The sequence below is a fragment of the Neofelis nebulosa genome, chromosome 1, assembly GCF_028018385.1.
Source record: "Neofelis nebulosa isolate mNeoNeb1 chromosome 1, mNeoNeb1.pri, whole genome shotgun sequence".
NCBI lineage: Eukaryota > Metazoa > Chordata > Mammalia > Carnivora > Felidae > Neofelis > Neofelis nebulosa.
In genome coordinates this window covers 166,321,425-166,343,189 of record NC_080782.1, presented here as the reverse complement: position 1 = coordinate 166,343,189, position 21,765 = coordinate 166,321,425, and the positions used below count along the sequence as shown (strand labels likewise).

At 43.3% G+C, this 21,765-nt stretch overlaps 1 protein-coding gene across 2 annotated transcripts in view; it reads right to left on the bottom strand.

Annotated features, from left to right (window-relative positions):
- The window catches only part of NALF1 (NALCN channel auxiliary factor 1), a 631,265-nt gene that overhangs the window by 13,929 nt on the left and 595,571 nt on the right, over positions 1-21,765 (bottom strand). The window lies entirely within an intron of this gene.

Genomic DNA, 21,765 nt, shown 5'->3' with positions numbered 1-21,765 from the left:
GGAGGCACCCAGGTGCCCCCATGCATACACATATTTAATTTAAACGAATAAACTGCATTGTCACATTTTGAAAGGTAGTTTCTCGGGTACAGATCCTAGATTCATAATCTTTGTCTTCTAATAACAGGAGGCATTACTTCACTGTATCTTAGCGCCTGGCGCTGTGGTGGAAATTCTAACTGTGTGTGTTTCCTACTGACATTGTTAACAGATCGCTACTTACTTACCAGCTAAACCAGCACACATTTATTTATGCACAGTTTTGTGGGTCAGAGGTCTAGCGGGGCTGACTGGTTTCTCTACCCCCTGTTCACAAACCAAAATCAAGACACTGGCAGGGCTGAGTTCCTCTGCAGAGACTCTTGGGAAGAATTCACTTCTATGGCCATTCAGTCTGGTGGTTCCCTTTGCTTGTAGGGACCGGGGTCCTGATGTCCCTGTATACTGTTGACAGGGTAATTCTCAGTGTCCAGAGGCCGTGTGTCCCCGCTTCTTGGTTCATGGCCCTTTTCTCCATCTTCAAAGCCAGTGATGACCCACAAAGTTCTGCTCATTCTTCCAATCTCTCTGGCTTCTCCTTTTTCGTCATCTCTTCTGCCTTTCACACTATGTCTCTGACTGACTGTCTGCCTTCTTCTGTGGTTTTCTGGGCTCAGGTGATCAGAATGGGTTCACCTAGATAATCCGGAATAATCCTCTATCTCCAGGTCCATAATCTTATTCCTACCTGCAAAGTCTCTTCTGCCATGCAGTGTGTTCACTGGCTCTGAAGATTAGGTTAGGGGCATTTTTTGGGGGGGGGGGGGTGATGGTGGAGTGGGCCATTATTCAGTCTACCACCCTGCCCTCTGGTTTCCAAAGATTCACATCCATGCCACATGCAAACCACACCCTAAGGTTCCAAATGCCTCCCTCCAATACCACATCAACTCAAAGTGCAGAAATCTCTAAATCTTAGTTCAAAATCCCCGAATCCCATGGTCCAACCACCTAAATTAGGTATTGATGTGACTCTGGGTGTAATCCATCCTGGGACAAAAGTCCTCTGTATCTGTGAAGCTAGAAAGCAAGTTATCTGCTCCCAACATACACTGGTGAGATAGGCAGAGGCCAGGAGTTATAGACACTCTGCCTCAGATAGGAAGAAAACAGAAGGAAAAGGGGATCATCAGTCCAAAGCAGGTTCGAAGTCCAGCTGCACAAACGCCATTTGGTTTCCAGGCCTGGGAATAGTCGTGTGTGGTTCTCAGCTCCCCTCTGGGCTCAGAACTCTGTGCTCTGACTCATCCTTCCTCTTTTATGATGAACACCACGTGTTTGCTGCTGAGAAGTTTCATTAGCACGTTTGGGGGGGGGGGTCTAACACCCTTTCTTCCTTCCATCCTGTCTCTGTCCTTTCCAGTCAAAGCTGGCAGTGTTCTTGTTGATATAAATTCTCAACGACGTGTGAGCTCCTGGTCTGTGCTGCAAGGATCCGCCCCCCATCACACGAGAAGCTCATCCACAGATCTTTCCCAGGTAATCCCTCCTCTGTTTTTAGCTACTGCCCAGGTGGCCGAGGGGATCCATGAGTCACACCTTTCACTTCTTCGAAGAGCCTTTAACTTCCTCCTCTGACCATTCAAGCTTTCTGAGGTATTAGCCTAGAACCCTCTGTTCTCTTCTGTTTTTTTTCTAGAGTGTACTTTCCTGAAAGGAAAGTCTTTTAATCTCTTGCCCTCTTGGAAGACAGAGATTCCCCACATCATCAAATCCTGGATTTGTGTTGTCGAACGGTTCCCTCACTTCTCGCTCCCCTTTCGCGTTTTATCGTCAGCAGCAAAAATTGCCAGGCTACACCTTGAACGCTTTGCTGGGACATCTTTTCGGCTGGAGAGCCCATGCTCATCACATGCAATCTCCGCCTTCCATGCTCCTGCAGGGCACGATTCTGCTGAGCGTGCCGAAACCACGTAACACGTTTCCGGTTTCCATTAATACCTTCCTTATTCCTCTATGAGCCCTGGCCGGTGGTCTTTAACGCCACACTTCGACATCTTGTTCAAGGCAATCTGGGAATCTCATTAGCCTGGTCCTTTATCTTCTCCCAACTTCCCCCACTGCCTTGTTCCAAAGCCACTTCCATATTTCCTGGTATTTGTTACACGGCCCCACACGTCCGGTACCGAAACACCCATTTGCTTTTCAGGGCTGCTGTAAAAACTGTCACAGGCACAGTGGCTTAAATGGCATTCACTTAATACTTCCCAGTTCTGCAGGTCAGATGCCTCGGCTAGATTGACTGGCTTCCCCACTCAGGGTTTCGTGAGGCTGAAATTGAGGTGTTGGCCTTGACTACCCAGGCCAATTCCGGAGGTTAGCAGAATTTACTCTCACGTGGTTGTAGTACTGAGATCCTGTTTTCTTGCTGGCTGTTGACTGGAGACTCTGTTTCCAGAGGCCGCCTGCATCCCTGGCTGGTGGCCCCTGTCCCCGTGGTAAAACTGTGTAGCAACAGTGGGGTCGAGTCCTTCCCGCCTTCAGTTTCTCTGATTTTCCTGCCTCATCTTTCTGGCCCATGCTTCTTTGTTCTGTGATGACATTGCCCCACCTGGACAATCCAAGACAGGCTTTCTATTTTATTTTATTTTATTATTATTATTTTTTTAAATTTATTTTTGGGACAGAGAGAGACAGAGCATGAACGGGGGAGGGGCAGAGAGAGAGGGAGACACAGAATCGGAAACAGGCTCCAGGCTCCGAGCCATCAGCCCAGAGCCTGACGCGGGGCTCGAACTCACGGACTGCGAGATCGTGACCTGGCTGAAGTCGGACGCTTAACCGACTGCGCCACCCAGGCGCCCATAGGCTTTCTATTTTAAACGTGAGCTTGGTGATCTTGGTGATCCTGGTGAGACTGGTGATCTTAATTCCACGTGCAAAGTGCTTTCTGCCATGTCATGTATCTGTAATGTCATGTGATCACAAGCATATGATGGGGGGAGAAGACCAAGCAGGCCAAAATCCACCTTGATGTCAGCATCCCTTTCTTCCCCTGGAGGGCTTGCTATCCTCTGTGAAAGCTCTTTGGATGGTCCACGTGTCTGTTGTATTTTCAAATCTCAAGAAGACATGTTTATGTGTGGTTTCTTTACAGCTTCTTCTGAAGTCATCTCTTGAAAATTGGGTAGTTTTCTAGGGTTATTTTATTTTATTTTTATTTTTTTAAGTTTATTTATTTTGAGAGATGGGTGGGGGGAGGGAGAAAGAGAGAGGGAGAGAGAGAATCCCAAGCAGGCTCCATACTGTCAGCGCAGAGCCCTACAAGGAGCTCGGACTCACGAATCCTGAGATAATGACCTGAGCTGAAACCAAGAGTTGGACGCTTAACTGGCTGAGCCACCCAAGACCCCCCCGGGTTATTTTATAATTGTGCTGATAAAACAATATAAAATGAAAGGTCAACTTAAGAAATGAATTTTTTTTTCCCAAACCATAATGACCATCTGCAGAAAGAATTAGAATCGGACTTCTGAGTATCTGTATATTTATAAATTTTATAGTTATCTTTTCTAAGCAAGGGCAAATTTTTCCATTTGAGTAATTTTTCGAGGGGAGTAGTGGCCACGTGTATCAGACTAGTAAGATGAACAAATGTTAGCATCGGTCTTGAATCTAACCATTTACAGCATTATATTCCTTTTCTTCTAGCTGATATCGTTGAGAATAAGGATCACTTCTTCACCCCATCCTGGTACTCTAAATACCTGGCAGGCTGTTTATCCCCCAAAGAACAATAAATATTTATTTGATGAGGGGAAGGAAGCAAGGAATAATGCCCCCTGAGCTGTAAGAGAATGTTTCAGTAAGTTGAGTCGTTTGGATGACAAAGCAAAAATACCTGGATATAGAAAGGCCACTCAGATCTGAAAGCTAACTGTGCATTAAGTCGAAAATAAATCGCTCTAAAAACTGAAAATGATGCTAAGAGAAAGGAAAATCAAAAGTCCACATTAAAATGGCAGAGATGTTCTGCAGAGAATTCACTCATCCATTAAAGCCATAAGCTGAGTTGAGAAATAAATTGGGCATTTGAAATGTCTTGAAGCTAAGCAGAGAATTTTCTCCGTAACGGGTCCTAAAGTTTTCCAAGACTGTACTAGAAAAACAGACTGTCTGCAGCCTCAGAGAGTATAATCTAAACCGAAATCTAGCACATGCTGTTAAATATCACATTTCACATTGTTATTTTCCTGAAAATGGTTATAGTGATTTTTTAATTTGAAAAATGTAGTCTAAGAAAACAGAAAAGAAGAAGAAAAAAGGAATGGACAAAGAAGATACAGTCTCACTAGATATATCATTCTAATTTTCCACCCCTCCCTAATGAATCCTTTGATGGTGGCCTTGATGAAGACTTTATTGGCTGGTGTGGAGGAAAGCCGTATGGGTTTCTGGAGAAGTCAGCGTGCCATAGTTCAGCTGTTTGGGTTTGCACAAAGCATCAAAAGAGTGCAGGGTCCCAGGCCATGGGGACTGTTGGGACAGAAAGTCTCACGTTCCTCTTCCTTATTCGGATCAGTTACCAAGTACAGCGACTCAAGTGGAGCTTACAAGAGTCACCAGGGAAAGGAATAAAAACCTCAACTCCTTCTCTTTCTTCACCAGGAACCATTGTGGCTGTGAGACGCTCTCCCTTCTCCGACCAGACTGCTCTCGCAGATGGGAAGTGTGTCGAAGGAACTTCATGAAGTGCGTTTCAGAAATTCAGAGAAATTTCTGTAAGTGTGTCCTAGGAATCCACATCACAGGAGGGTGTGAAAATGCTGGAACTCTCTGGGAGATGTTTCTGGGACTTCGTGCTTAGCACCCAGCTAGTTTCAGCAACGAAGAAGCCATATGAGAAAAAGTGTAGTGTATGGTCCTTGTTAAGCACATTACCTGTGATGTTCTGCTTCTATTTACTTGTGTTATTTTTCTCCGTGAAATGGCACGGTGGGCTCACCGATTATAAATCAGTATCATTGTTTAGTATGTATCCCACAGTCCTTTTTTTTTTTTTTTTTTTTTTAATTTGGAAATCCTTGGTAACTATGAGTCTGCAGAGGAAATCTCCTTGAAAACAGGAAACTATATAAATAATTCTGTGGCTGCGGTATCTCAAACCATGAGTTGTAATTGAAGAGACAGTTTTGCTAATGCTTTGATCCATCGATGTTTTTAGAGTACGAACAACATTTCCTGCTTTTCTTTCTAAAAAGAAAACCAGACTTTCTGTGTAATCCCAGAACACATACACAACTATCTCAACGTCGATGTGCACTCAACAGAGGCAAACACAAGGTAATGGCTTCAAGGCATGGAAATAGCTCATAAAGAGACCCTGACTTCAAAAATAAGCTTTCTTTTCAATGAGTTAGGGGAAAATTATTTTCCTAATTTGATGCACCAGGTTTTGAAACATTAAATGTTAACAAAACCAGTTGTGATTTTAGTCAAAATGTTTGTACTCAAAATAAATGCCCAAACTTAAATTGGTAATACTCTGACTCTAAAGAAAAGCAAATGTACGTGAGCAGTTTACAGACCGGATAAGAAAACTGGTCTCAGTATCTTAGAGTTAATGTTAAATTAAAAAAATGTATATATTAACTGGAATTCTTGGCCACTTTTGTTTTTCAGATTTAAATGGAACTGAATTCTAGTAGTCGCAACATTTAAAGTAGGGCATTCAAATGAAAATAAAATAAAATAATCATTTTCCGAAAGGAATGACAAAAACATGGGAAGCAGTGACACTGGGGGCAGGCAGGTGGGGTTTGGTGGATGGAGTAGCTATTTTGAAGAGGGTATCACTCATCGTTAGAATGCACACTTCCATTAAAAACAATGTTATATCTTATATTTACACATATTTTCCGCTGAGTGAGATTCTGGCGTGTCAGTTGCCAAAGGGAATGTGTCAAGCAGCAGCGTTTTAATTGCTTATTTCCTTAGTTACAATGCCAGGTATAGCAGCATAATTATGATTCATTTCATCCAATGATGTCTTGAATTATTTGTTTTGCTTTCTGATTGTCGCCCTCTGGGGTCATTGGTTTAACCTGCCATTGAAGAAACAAGACTCAAGTTTTAACAAAATACAAAGGAGCCTGACAATGGTTGCTAATTAGCCGAAGAATGAGTTTACAGTGATAGAGATAAAACACCAGGAAATGATTCTCTCTCTCTCTCTCTCTCTTTTTGGGGTGGGGAGGGGGATAACAGGATTTAACACTCACTTATAACTCTTATTTGAGAGCTCGAGAGTTATCTGTTTGGTAGAAGATCCATTAAACTGGGAAGATATAAAGAATGGTAAGAATGAGTTTTGAAGTGTGGCTCAGAGGTGATACAATGTAAACTAACACATCGAGAAGTTCCGCTCAGTGCGTCCCCTCCACTTGACCCCTGCTGTGTTTGATTAGTCTGCCACTCTGTTCCATGTGAGGGGAGCGACAGTCTTAAAAATTCTGTATTTCCCACAAGAAAGAGATTCAGGAAAAAGACAGCGTGCCTGGGTCATGACAGAAAGAAAGGAAGGAAAGAAGAAAAGATCACGTATGAAATTAAAATGAGATGTTATGAGGCACTACAAGAGAGAAATAAAAAAAAAAACAGTGTAAAAGAAAAAATAGTCCAAATACTAGTATTTAAAAAACTGAAAAGTAATGACGCATCATGCTTCGCTTAAAACATACAGAAATATTCATGACAATATTCTATGTCCATAAAGGAGTGAGAAGCCAGAAGTATAACACATCGCTGGGGAGAATCTATGTGTGGTCATAAATTATCTGAGTTTTTGGCAACAAGTATCAAAAGCTGAACTTTTGTGTGCCCTTTTACCCACCAACTCCACCTAGAAGAATTTATGGAAAGAAACCCGAAGTGAATGGAAGTAAGTGTGCATATATGTCCATAGAAGCGTTTTTTAATATAGTCTTATAATTAGTAAAATGCTTAAGTAATTTACGTTATACTCATATCCTGTATTATTATTCAAATGATATTTTATGCCGCAGAAGCATATTTTAGAATTCAAAGCCCTCTTCATTGTATAGAATGTTATTTTCCCCTTGGTGGTAGATGATGGTTTTTCTTCTTTTTGCTTATGTACATTCACTGAACGTTTTAAAATGATTAAGCATACATTTTCTAGCTTAAATATAGCAATGAATATCCCTTGACAGAAAAGAGGCTGTGGGTATTTAAAGCTCTTTGACCAACAAAGTTAGATTTTTTTCAAAGAGATGCATCTTTTCTTTAGTGCAGGGACACTGAGCATTGTACACAAGGATGGGGCTGCTTTGGGCTCTGACTCGGTGCTTGCCAGCACATCTCCCCTGGGAAAGTCGCGCTCGCTTCCCTGTTCTCCTTGAGGCGTGTGGTGGGCAGCTGCCGTTTAGCGCAAGGAACATCACCCTGAATGATGAACGGCCCGCAGATTTTACTTTGGGGATCAGCCATCCTCCGCTGGATGGATGCGGTGCACATGAGGCTGATCCGGCCCCTGCCCCCTGCAGGACAGCCCGCGAGTAACCTGACTGGCGCAGGCCACAGTGATGGCTCAAGTGTGGACACGGGACCGAGGTTAGGACAATCCGACTCCAAAGCGGGACTGCTGCAAACACACCAGGAACGGGGTGATCTCTTCCTGCCGAAGTTCCTAAACTGAGTGGTTATAGATCTGTAGCTGTTGGTCAAATCAATTAATGAAGAGAAAAGCAGAGCCTAGAGCTGGGGAGAAAGAGTCAAGTGGGCGTTGGGGACAGAACTAGCGGTTGGCCCACATCTATGTCTCATTTCTCCACGTGTAGATCAATAGACATCTACATGATCTATATGATCAATATAGATCAATATACCTACATTCTCATATCTGTGTTCCTCCATCTATCATCTATCCATCTATCATCCATGTATATATCTATCCATCCATCATCTATCTATGTATCTATCACCTATCAATCATCTATCTATCTATCTATCTATCTATCTATCTATCATCTATCTAATGTATAATATATAAGACTCTGATACTTATCCCTGGACTTTAAGATTATATAAACCAATGAATCCTCATTTTGCTTACATCGTTTTAGTTAGGTTTCTGCCATTTGCAAGGGTCACCAACGTGCACACTCTCCTCAGAGACATTGTGGGGATTTAACAAGATGAACCTTAAGTACTTGGCTGAATGTATTACACATCCTCTGCACTCACAGTTAGTGGCCAGTAACAATCCTAACAGTGGTGGTAATGGTAATGGTATTGAGACAGGACGGTAGCTAGGAAGCAATGGGTTCAATCTTCTTCATGGGTTTTCTCTTTGCTTGGGAAATAACCTGTGGAAACCTGAGGAAAACTGTGGGGCACCTGGGTGGCTCAGTGGGTCAAGCGTCCCACTCTTGATCTTGGCTCAGGTCATGATCTCACAGTTCGTGGGTTTGAATCCCGCATCGGGCTCTGCACTGACAGTGTGGAGCCGGCTTGGGATTCTCTCTCTTTCTCTCTCTCACTCTCTGCCCCTCCTATTCTCTCTCTCTCTCTCAAAATAAATAAATAAACTTAAAAAAAAAACCCGAGGAAAACTAGTTTCTCTGTATCCCCTTTTCATGTCTGTGCGTTTGTGATAACACTCTCCATACTTACTTCCAAGAAAAGTAATGGAGATATAGTGAATTGTTCCCTTCCTGCTCTGTACTCTGTTAAGACTTTACATGTTAATAACACCAGTCTAGTTTTTATTTAATTTGTTAATTCTACAAATGAACATGTGTGTCTTAGGTTATGAACCGCATCTATTAATCAATCTGTCTCCAGCATCTGGCACAAGGCCTGATAATAGATGTATGCAAAATGCTGGCTTCCCCCAGAGATGTCTAAATCCAAATCCCCATTACCTGTGAATATCTGGTTATGTGGCAAAAAGGAATTAAGGATACAGATGGAATTACGGTTGCTCATTAGCTGACCTCAAAATAGGAAAATTAATCCAAGCGAGATGAATCTAATAACATGAGCTCTTAAAATGGAAAGAAGGAGGCCAAATCATGGGTAAGAGAGATATGATGGGTGAAGAATCTTCTCCACAACTGTTGACTTGACTTTGAACATGGAGATGGGGAAGAGCAAGCCAAGGAATGTGGGTGGCTTCTAGAAGCTGGGAGCTGTCCGAGCAGACAGGCAGCAAGAAAAGAGGGACTGCGGTGCAACAACGACAAGGAAATGAATTCTGCCATCAGAATGATCACGAATGGGTTCTTCTCTTCAAGCCTTTAGAAGGAACACAGCCTTCTGACATCTTGATGTTACTCTGGTGAGATCTGTGTCCACATTGTGACCTATAAAACTGTGAGGTGATACATTTATATTGGTTTAAGCCACTAACCACTGCATTCGTGACAGTTTGTTACACCAGTGGTAAGAAATTAATGCAGTGGGTCCTCAGGAAATTCTTAATGAATGTGTGACAATGGAAAAGAAAACACCTAGGAGGAAAGGGCATAGAGTATAATATGGCGGAGAAAGAGTATAATTTTACATTCTTTCACCACACTTCCCTCGGACATTTTTCTCTGGCATAGCAGGTGTTTGTAACAGAAGCTGGAAGAGGTCATGACCATCTGGAGTCATCCTTTTGGTAAGAAAGTCACAATGGAGAGAAGGCCAGCTACTGCAGGTACAAGGTAAAGTTCTGGTGAAAAGGACCAGTGAGTGAGAGCAGGTGCTGTGCTAGGTAGGAAGTCAGATGCCCCAGCTTCTCCCGCCGGCCTCCCTGAGGACTTGGGAAGGTTCCCTAACTTCTCTACTCTTCAATGTTCTTATCTGCTAGGTTTAATCATTGAGCTACTGTGTTGGACAGATACAAACAACTGTTTCTCCACCCTGCAGACATTTCTAAGTGATCACCACACCTGTTCCTAGTGATACCTCAATTCCCCCTCAGTCCAGGCAACAGTCCTCGAAGCCAGCGTGAGACCCGCCATGGCGCTAAATGACCGCCAAGGTCCTTTCAGCCCCGAGACTCCACAAGCTCACACAAGGAGTCCCCTGGCTATATGCTCGCGTTTGCTTCTGTTTGCACTAATGGACGGAGCTTGTGATTTTTTCCATAAATTTGATGCTTTTCCTTGAGGGTGGTTTCTCCATGCTTTCAAAAGTTCTCTCTTTGTGGAAAGAATAAAAGCAGTGAACATACATGTAAACCCTTCTTTTTTTGTAAGGATTAAGATTTGGAATCCAAAAGCTGTCCACAAATTTCATGAAACTATTGTATGTTATATTTCATTCCAGAACAAGAGTAGGTTAGAAGTGATTAGAACTATCCCATTTCCAAAAGGAAGACAATTTATCTAGAGATGAAAAGTTTATTTAGCTAGAGATTTTCCCTCTCCCACCCCCCCCCCCATCCTACACCTAACAATAGAATTTATTTTTTGGAGTTTTAGTTTCACAGCAATTCTGAACAGAAAGTGTAGAGAGTGGCTAGATTTTCCAAAATAAAAACTTCCCTCACAACTGTTTCCTGAGATGAAGGGTTTTCAGATTCTGGCTTAAACATCTCCTGACTGTTGGACCATGAAAACTTGGACACAGCAAACACAACAGCATTGCAAATTGATTGTGGTTCTAAAGTTCTTCGAAAGGAGGTTCGTGAGATTTACGAAAATAATTTGATTTTACAATTAAAAATGATCTGTGATGGTGAATACTCTCTCTTCATTATGACTCTCTCTACATAACTATTATCTTTTAAATCCTCTTGGCTGAGCCAGCTCATTGCCTTTATAATTCCTTTTTATTGCTTCCTCCCTTCTAATTCTCTAGAACTTTTGAAGTACCCCAAATTTGTCTTCATATAAGACTTTGACGTTATTCTATTGTTGAACAAACAATATTGAATGTTATCTGTTTTATTCCAAAACTGCTAGGCATTGCTCCGAGCTGCCATAACCCAGCACCACAGACGGGGGCTTGGACAACAGGAATGTCTGGTTTCATGGTTCTGGGGGCTGGAAATCCGAGGTCAGAGCCTTGGCCAGTTGCTTTGCAGGCGAGCATCCTCTCCCTGTGCCTCTTCATAGCATCTTCCCTCTGTGCGTCCAACTTTCCCTGTTTTCTGAGCCTGCTCTTGTGGGACCAGCTGATTCCCCTAAAATTGATATGTTGAAGCCCTAATTTCTAGTACCTCAAAATGCGGCCATATTTAGGGACAGGCCCTTTAAAGAGGCAATTAATTTAAAAATGAGGTCTTTAAGGAGGGTCCTCATGTGATCTGACTGATGTCCTTATAGAAAGGGGAAACTTGGACACATGGGGAGGCACCAGGGGCCACATATAAAGGGAAGACAGTGTGCCGGCATGGCAAGAAGGCCTTTGGAGAAACCAAAGCTGACAGCATCTGATGTTGGACTTCTGGCCTCTAGAACCGTGAGAAAATTAATTTCTGTTGTTTAAACCACCCAGTCAGTGGTATTTTGTTATGGTGACCCTGGCAAGTTTATACATACAGTAATAACTGGATGAGGGCCCACCCTAATGACCTTATTTTAATGTGATTACCTCCATAAAGACCCTACTTTCAAATAAGGTCACATTCTGAGACACCGGGGGTTGGGACCACAGCCTGTGGATTTGGAGGGCTGGGGACAGAATTGTCACGCTCAGTTTGGGGTGAGGGGCATTTAAAATGTAAACCCCATGGGGCGCCTGGGTGGCTCAGTCGGTTAAGTGGCTGACTTCGGCTCAGGTCATGATCTCGCGGTCCGTGAGTTCGAGCGCCGCGTTGGGCTCTGTGCTGACCCCTCAGAGCCTGAAGCCTGTTTCAGATTCTGTGTCTCCCTTTCTCTGGCCCTCCCCTGTTCATGCTCTGTCTCTCCCTGTCTCAAAAACAAATAAAACATTAAAAAAAAAAATTAATTAAAATGTAAACCCCATAAGGTGAGATGTCACATTGTTGGTTAGACTTTTGTTGAAGTCCCAGTATCCAGACCGTGCTGAGGAAGAGAGGTGCAGGATGATGGAGCCAGGCAATGAGCTAGCTCAGGCGGAAGGAACTCTCTTCCACACGCATCTGTATAATGCACATGGCGGGGGGTGGAATTTGAGGGAACAAATAGCTTTAGAGTGAACCGCTGACTCTTGTGTCTCCAAAGGACTAACATTTTGTTAAAGCGCATCTAACCGTCCACGCCCTTTTGTGTGAGTCCTCACGAGGTCGCCAGCAGAGGGAGACAGACAGAAAGCCCCTGCCCTCTCTCAGGGCCTGGACTACCGTGCCTTCCCCAGGCGCTTCCCTTCCCCCACCTCACCTACAAGGGGGATACCCGCAGATCCCCGGGGGCTGTTACCCATTAACTCACCCATTAGTCAACTGCCTACTGAGCCCTTTTGTGGGCCCTGGGGACACCGTCAGAAACAGTGTAAATTGTGGCCCCAGTTGGGTTCACCATGAGGTGGGGAGGACGGGCCAGACCCACGTGATGTCTTGCCCTGCAACACAGCAGGGTGACAAGACGTAATCACAGGGTGCTGTGGGCACAAGTATAACCCACCCAAACTTGGGGTGTCAGGGACCTTTTAAGGGGGTGACAGGTGCCAAAGGGTTAGCCAGATGAGGGCACGGAGAGGGCTGTGCCGGGCAGGGGGATGCTCTCGCTGCATGGCATCCAGAGAGCTGTGCTCCAAAGAAGAGATGGCAAGTGAGGCTGGTGGGGACGATGGGTCACAGGGGTCAAGTCCAGCCCTGTACTGGAGCTTAAGGACCACCTCAGGGCAGTAGGACTTTGTGCTCTGATTGGGCACACGGCAAGTTTCTTCCAAACCCTAACTGCACAGACCCTGTGACCCAGCAAACCCACTTCTGCCTCCTGGTACAGCATTTATCCTGCAGATGACATCACAAGTGGAGGAAAGGAGACGCTTCTTGCCAACGTGGACTTAATAACGATTAGAAATCACCTAAATCCCATCACTTCAGAACTGATTGGATAACGACACTCCTTTAGGCGACTGCTCTCTTGCCGGTTGGAGGTGGGGGGGGCAGGGAGGGATTGGCTTAATTTTCACCCTTCAGTATCTTTCAAATAGTGTGCCATATACATGTATTATCAATTCAAAAATAAGTAAATACAATTTATTTATTTCAAGCGTATGTAATAGCAGCTTTAGTCGCAGTGACATCAGTGTGGCCGTATAGACTTTGCTCCAATTCCAATGGAGGCAGTCAGTGGAAACTCCACGTTCAAACTAAGAGAAGAGAGAGCAGTGAGGTGAGCGGGGGTGGGATGCAGTGAAAATGTCACCCGACCATCCCGGCAGATAGAGACGCTGGAAGAGAAAAGACGGCTAGAGACGACTGTTGCGGCTTTGTCTCCAGCTCCTGAAAACTGGCCTTTAAAACACGCCATGTTTGGCAAAGATGTTGCTTTTATCTACTTACGTGCACACAATAATAGACCTTGGAAGAGATCAGACTCCACTGTCTTTGGTTCTGTTCAGTTCAAAATAGGACTCCACAATTTTAAATGATCTCTGTAAGAATTCGTAATGCAGTAAGAAATAGATCCTATCTCGGGACAATTATTTCTCTTGTGGTTGGAATTATTTTAATTTCTCTCGCAATGTTTGTTCCCAAAGCTAGAGGAGGAAGCTGGACTTTCTGGGGCTTTCCGAGCCCACAGACACCGAGAAAGGCTGAATCATGGCAAATGTCCCAAGTCAACCCAGCTAAGCTTTTTCTTCCCCCTCTGATAATGAAATGTACAGTAAGGAGAGAATTCTAATAAAGGTTACCATGAACCCTACACATACTAGAGGGAATGAGTCTCATGGTGAAGCCAGTGTTTTGGGCCTCTCTGCCTGACTTAGGATGCTTCAAATTCAAATTAATAAAGAGACAAGATGCCACGTTTGGGACTGGAAGACAGTGCAAGCAATAAGGTAACAAAGGCAATACAACTGTTGTCTTAAATGGCATCCTCGAAGATTTATTCTCAATGGGGCGTTGGATTCTCAACCTTTCCTTTGGGGAGGTTGAACATTAATTCCATCCGTGCTGTCTTTCCTCAATTGGACTCACTCCTGTTTTTGGAACTGACTTTAAAGCTAATTTTAAAGCCATGCTTAAAAACTGAGTTTCAATTTTTAAACGCATTTCCTCTTGTAATTATCTTCATTACTCGTGAAATTTGGCTTTTTAAATTATATGCATATTTAAATTACACATGTGACTTGTATATAGAAATTAATGACATATGATATGTATAGGGCTATATGTCCATGTGTGTGCGTGTGCACACACACACGCACACACATGTGTGCACACACACACGCACACACACTTACACATTTGGATAAATTTCCTAAAGCATGCTGTAGACCATGAAAATTATTTTCAAAGAAAATTTTGAAAAATTATTTCGAACCATGACTGCATCATCGGTATAAAACCGAGCTTCTAAATTATACTAATTTGAAGAAACTGCACATTGAAGATGTGTGCTGCTATTCCTTTTTTTTTTTTAAAGATTAGATATGATTACCTGATAAATTAGAAATTATGATTAACAATACCCATATCATCTTGTAATTTCAAGCCAAATCATAAAAAAAAAGCCCACAAGAATCAAGATTGAGAAAAATTGGTTCACTTTCCTTTCTAAAATTATCTAATGCATTATTTCTTCAAGGGACACAAACATGCACTTATGGCCAAACCCCCAGAAGAAGGTCGTTTAGATTGCAATATTATTTATGCAAACATTTCAGACGGTGGGTCTTTGTCATGACCCTTCGCCCTAATACGTGTGCACGTTTGTATGTACACAATCTAAAAATCTTGCTTAATCTGAAAAAGCTAGCCATCAGGGCACCTGGGTGGCTCAGTTAAGCATCTGACTTCGGCTCAGGTCATGATCTGGCGGTTCGTGGGTTGGAGCCCCGCATCAGGTTCTGTGCTGACAGCTCGGAGCCTGGAGCCTGCTTCGGATTCTGTGTCTCCTCTCTCTCTCAGCCCCTCCCCTGCTCACACTCTGTCCTTTTCTCTCCCCCAAACATTTAAACATTAAAAAATTTAAAAGAAAAAAAAAAGCTAGCCATCTAAACACATTTTCCAGAGAACAGAGCATGACAGTTCTCTTTTCCTTAACCAGAAAAAAACGGTCTGGGTAGAGAATCCTCGTAATGCTCATTTTTAATGCGGTATGTGATTTAGTGAAGCCAGGACGAGAAGAAAGTGTTGCACAGACTAGGAGTTGTAATCCGTCTTCTCTGTCCCCATGGACTGGCTTTTTCCAGCTGTTTTGCGGTAAGGAAACAAGAGCTTACCGGCTGATCCCAGGATAGACTGACTGGTCATTTCCTGTTGTACCAGTAACACAAACACTGGACTAATAGCCAGGGAATATGGATCTCTTCTTGTTCTGGACTAACAGCGTTCTTTTCGGGGGAAGCCTCTGTATAACCCTATGTACAAGCAACACGAGACTGTGTGACATCTGTCATTCAGGCTGGTTCTACAATTGACTGGCTCCATAATCCGGTGAGGTCATCGCAATGCCTAAAGCAGCTCAATATCCAGAATAGCTACAAGGAGGGTATAAATAATTCACAGAGATGTTTAACTGAAGACGAAGCAGACCCACACCTTTTTCACCTGTTCTGGGAAGTCCCAACCCTTCTGAAACTGAAGTTCCAGAATCAAAATTCTTCCCTTGCTCTCACACCATCTGGAAGCACTTCTGAGTGTTGTCAGTCACAAAGAGTGCCGGGGAATCTGGATAAGGATGTATATGTCATCCCCCCTCTGACTCGAGAGAAAAATCTCTGACGTTTTGATTCAACTTCTGCCTAAGCCCAGAGTAACCAGCTCGCCGTCCGGGGGCCCGGTGTTGCCCCTCCATTAAGGGGGCGCTGAACAGTTCTGGCTTGAGCAAAAGGAGGCTGTCCAGCCTGGGGGTTCGGAGAAGACAGACACAGCTGTCCGCTACAGGAAGCGTCACTTGCGCTGCAGGTGAACAGGCAACTATGGGCCGATGTCGCTAGCATCCTCCCTGGCATCAAAGAAGCCAGCTTTCTGCTCGGTCCATCTGCAATGCTCGCTTACCTGATGACCTGCCAGGAAATGCCCACAGGCTTGGCCCTTGATGGTTCTCTGAAGCAGTCAGGTCCAAGCTCACTGCGATCCAGGCTGTGCACTTCTTAGGGCTGGTTCCTCAACTTTTCTCGACCTAATCCTTTTTAGTCCTCTGAGATCAGGCCAGGCAACACAGATGGAGGAACCCGGAAGGACACCTTGAACCCTGTTAGAATTCCCCCAAAGTTTGTCTCGGTACACAGGTTTGCCAAGGGTATGATCACCCTTATCAGCAGAGCTGGAGCTAGATGGGTTCACCCACCAGTTCCTCCTGGGATCACCCAGAAGCCCGGTGTCTTTCTGCCCCAACACGACCGAGCGTGGACTCTTCATTCTGCTCTGGACTCTTGGCACTGGGCTCTCCCGCATGTGCCGTAATGGACCAGAGTTGGTCCCCATTAAACTCCGGATTCTGTTAGCCACTTGCAGAGACCAGGAATTGGAAACCTTTGGGAGGGCATGGCTTTCCAAAATCACAGTTATGGTCAGAATCTAAGCATCCTAACTGTTATTCAGCACTTGTTCCCTGCACTATCCCCTTGGTCAAGGCAAACCTGAGCTGTTGGGAATCGGTTGGAGTGGGATCGGGAAAAACAGCCTTGAGGATGAAGACCTGAACTCGGATCTGAATACATGAGTTGAATAAGCCTCAAAAAGTGTAGTATTTTAATGGAAGAAGATGTTCCAAACACACAAAGTCACTACATTCTACTTAGGTAATTTTTTGAATAACCCAATTTCATATTTCCTTATTTTATTGGACATGACACATCCCTTCACATTCCTCTTTTGGCCTGAGTCTTTATACATTTATTAGGAGTTGTCGTGTGACATTAAATGGCACTATAACTTAAGTGCCAATAATTCATTCTTTTCTCAGAATTCGTCCTCCACCACGTTCTAAAAAATGGTGAAACACACTCACACGCTGAGGAAAATACAGAAATTTAAAATAGCATAGGTGTGTAAATGAAAACCTATAGGTAGCAGATTATTCTATGAAAATGCTCCTCCTTTAATGAGAAGATCTTGTATGTTGCTGAAAAACATTTTTTTATCAGTTCCTAGTCATGTCAGAACTGGATTTTGGAAATAATCTTTCCCAGTTGTGAATGCTCTCATGTGGGTTATAAGACAGGAGACATTAAAAAATTCCTCTCTAATTTGAACAATATGCATATCAAAGTATTTCCTTCCACTGCCCTCCACCGCCCCCCCCCCCCGCCCCCCAGCAGTCTCTCCTGGCCACCACCTCCTTCTGCAGCAGCGCAGTCTCGCCACCAGGGGGCGCCCGTCCTCCATCACTTCTAATCAGCCCTGTCACCAGCACCAACAACAGCAGCCCACCGCCTTCCCCCCAGAGACAGAAACATAACCTTATTCTTGTCACAGCCAAGAGAATGAAATGCAGAATTTACACAGATTTCTCAAAATATGTTTTATCTCCATTGTCAGTAACCCCCAGCAGACCAACTTTACTTTTTTTCCCCTTTCACTAATTTATGAAAAATACCGCAGCAAATCTTGTCGACTCTATTTTATCTATCAATCAAGTGGTAATTTTCATGTTTGTTACCATAGCACCCACAGTCTGTGAGCTTCCGCTACTTCTGTTTTCCTAATGTTGGTTCACTATTACAGGTAAGCAATCAAGGATCTCTCTTGGGGATTCTAGAACAAGGCGAGGGAGGGTGCAGAGGGGAAACCCGCATAATTATCACAGTGATGGGTTGACATCCAGAATCTGCGAACGACTCCACCCTTGCACTCTGAAGAGGAAGAAGCCGGGTTTCTAAAATAGCAGCGCATTATGCGAGCTGAGCTTGGGAACTGGGCCCACCTTGAGAAGTTTTAGCTCAATAAATGCCTCCCAGTAAAAGACAGGTTTCACCCTTGACAGCACCTCAGAATTTCTCCCCAATTAATTTTTCAAATACCCCTTCAGTGATGTGCCACTTTTATTCTTTAACAGAAAAAAAAAACCCAAGAGCGATCTCAGGCAAAGTGTCCTGCCTTCATTTCCTAAAACAGAATCAGAATGAAACATACAAGGAGGAACCCTTCTTGTCATCTACGTTTGTGGTTTGACCTTTGGTCATGACCTTCTGTAGCATCCTCAATCAAAGACGCTGAACAACAGCAGGCACACATTGTCTGAGAGTCTGCTTTCTTTCATAAGTGATGGGCTTACTAAGGATCAGAGACACATGGAGTAGCAGGTGATCGAGACATAAACATTGAATACATTCAAATTTATGCGATGGGTAAGTCACAAAAGCCACATAAAGCAGGAGGTGCTAAATCCTGAACCTAATAACTGTTACCAAAACTTGCACCCAAACTGAACCGAAGGGCTGAGAGGCCCTTTTGGGGCAGATGACAGGAATCTTGGGTGTCAGCAGATAGGTAATAATAGCACATAGGAGAGGAGGAACTGGGTGTCCTGTAAGCCCACATCCCTAAATGGCTGGGTGCGGGGGACTCTCAGGAAAAGGCATCACAACACCGCTGCTTTGTTACCATGGAGAGGAACCTTGAACAAAATTGATTCACTCGGACAGCATCTGGCAACAAGCCATACAGGGGGATGTGCTTCCTGAACACTTTTTTGAGGTCGACTCTAGAGGGGATCGCTATTCTTCTGGAATTTGTGAATTGGATTTATTTCCAATAGGAGGGAAACCTCTATAATTAAATATGTTGAATTTGAAGGAAACTCCATCTATTCATCCAACTATTGACAATAAATGATTATATTTTTCACTATATAGAATGCAAAAAAAAAACCTTAAGTTAAAGCAACAATGAGGAATGACTGAAGGCAAGATTAAGACCAACCTATTGGCTAATTCCTTCTAACAGAACTGTGTTTAGTGATTGTCATTCTACCTATTTCAATAAGGAAGGGGCTCAGCAAGCCCATTGCTACTTGTGAGCATGTAAAGCGGCTGTGAGCCCGCCATCCCAGTTGGCCTCAGGTTATCTGCAGTCAATCGGGAAGTTGGAAAAAAATATTTCTATTTCTCTACTCTATTTAGTCTAATTCTGCCTGAGTACAGAAGACATTGCATTCAAAATGCATAAAGACACTTGAGATGACTTTCATTCATGCCATCTAAAAGGTGAGTTATTTGGATCTCCATGCCCATTTGCAAGAGATGAGCCACCAAAAATTGTATGACAATGTTCGAGAATAAATGCTATACATATAAAGGTCTTACTAGTTTCTCTAGAAGTGTGTCAAGCCACTTGGCTCCATAGGTTTGACCAGTGGCCCCTGGGAGCTGTTCTCTGAGTTAACTTCTTCGCAGAACATGCTATTTTGGGGGATTGTGTTTGGAACGATTCTCAGTAGTGACAAGCCAGCAAGTGACAGCATCAGAATCTCTCTTGTTCAGGTCCAGTAGCAAATTTCCACAGACATCTGAGGGGGAATGGTGACTGCTAGTTACCAAGAGAGAGAAGAATTCTTCAAGAAGGCTTGGGTCACACCGTAGAAAAGAAGCTCAATCTGAGGATTAGTATCTTTTTTTGTCAAAACAGTTTGTAGAACTTCAAGGTAAAATGCCTTCAGAATTTATCCTGCACATTTTTGAGAAGTTGAATGATGAAAGGAACAAAAAAAGCCCAACTGAGTGGTGAATGAAGAGTTAGGTTCTGGGTATTCAGTGATGGCATTCTCCCAGAAATCTATGGTCCATGGCATTTTCTCGGACCCAATGACATACTTCCCTTTTCCTGTCTCTTTCCTGTGGTGATGTAGCTATGACTATGAAAAAGCTGAATTTACAAAACTCAAAGGCAATTAAGAATACAAGGTAGAAGACAAATACCATAGGATTTCATTTAGATGTGGAATCTAAAACCCCAACCAACCAAACAAATGAACAAAAGCAGAAACAGACCCATAAATACAAGGAATAAACTGATGGTTGCCAGAAGGCAAGGGTGTGTGTTGGGGGGGAGGGCATGAACAAAATGGGGGAGGGAGAGTGGGAGGTACAGACTTCGAGTTACGGAATGAATAAGTCGCAGAGATAAAAGGCACAGCGTAGGAATATGGTCAAGGACACTGTAATAGTGTTGCCTGGTGACGGATGGTTAGCTGCTCTTGTGGTGAGCAGAGCATAATCTATCAACTTATCGGATCACTATGCTGTATACCTGAAACTAACATAATATTGTGTATCAACTATACTTCAATTAAAAAAAATATATAGGGGACTTCCTGCTTGTGTTCTGCAGAAAGAGATTATATCCCATCTTTAGTTTTCGGATGGCCTTGAAAGTGTACAAGGAAAAGGGATGAATACTCAAACCGGTATCAGATCCACACACGGATTAAAGGCTAGGAACAGAAGAGAAAGACAACTACCTGGTCCTTCATTTGAGATTGTTGTCTACTTTGAGAACCTGGTGAAAACTACTGACCTCTGGGGAAAAAAAAAATCTATATGCATGTGACTGAACTAACACACAGCCTTTATATAAAATGCCACGAGTTACTCTGAAGTCCCTAAAATCATAGACACCTAATCGACCACAGAGTCAAGAGCTGAAAACTTTATCTTGATGACCATTTATGGAAAGTTTTCTGTGAATGTCAAGTAAATTAATAGCCTGTGTCTGGTGAATTTTGGCTCAATTAAAGGGAGATGATACTAATTTCCTTCTTCCCTTCCCTTCCCTTCCTTTCCCTTCCTTCCTTCTTTCCCTCCCTCCCTCCCTCTCTCCCTCCCCTTTCATTTTCTGTCTCTTTCTCTCTCCCTCTCTCTTTGTCTTCCCATCAGAGAGGAGCTGGGAAAATAGTCTCAGCATTCAATCAGTGAATAACAAAAATGATTGGTAAATGCATTTACATTCTACAGATCACTTTCTTATGTACAACGGCTATTGCCTATTGAAGACATATTTTGTGCTTCTCTCTTATCCATAACCCTCATAGCAAATGTGCCTGGGGGTGTTTGCTATTGCTAATTTGCTAACGAGGAGCCACCTAATGGCTCAGAGACAATGCATACAAATAGGACGAAAGGCCCTATCTCATAACCTTCCCTTAGATGTTCTTCCCACTGGACTGGGAAGCACAGGAAATACTCATCCAGTTTTTCAGGGAGAAATTTGGTTGACTGTCTCTTGATAGCTTATCGCCTAGACTTCGAACAGAATGGCTAGTGGATAGGAATGTGAATATGTGATCTGGAAATAATTTGATAAACTCTCATGCCGAGCATCTCAATATGTCACTGTATTGTAGAAGGATTTCATAAGGTCTAATAGAAGGAGGAAGGAGCTTTTCACATGTCTGGACACGTACCGTAGAGTTTTATCCTCAAAACTTGAAAACTAACCCTGCCTCCATGGAAGCCATCTAGTGACAAGGACATGTGTAGTACTTTTTGTGCCAAGATAACGCTCTATCACATCACCGTGGCAAAGTGTCTGGTTCTCACGTGTCTACTCGCCATTTATTTAAAATAAAAGTAAAAAACAATTTACTCTTATCCTTAACGTCTTATTCTGTGTCTCAATTATGTAATGCTTATAAATACCCAGAAATTGAATGCTGATATTGTTGTTTGGCCCAGCCTGAATGATTTGCTGGA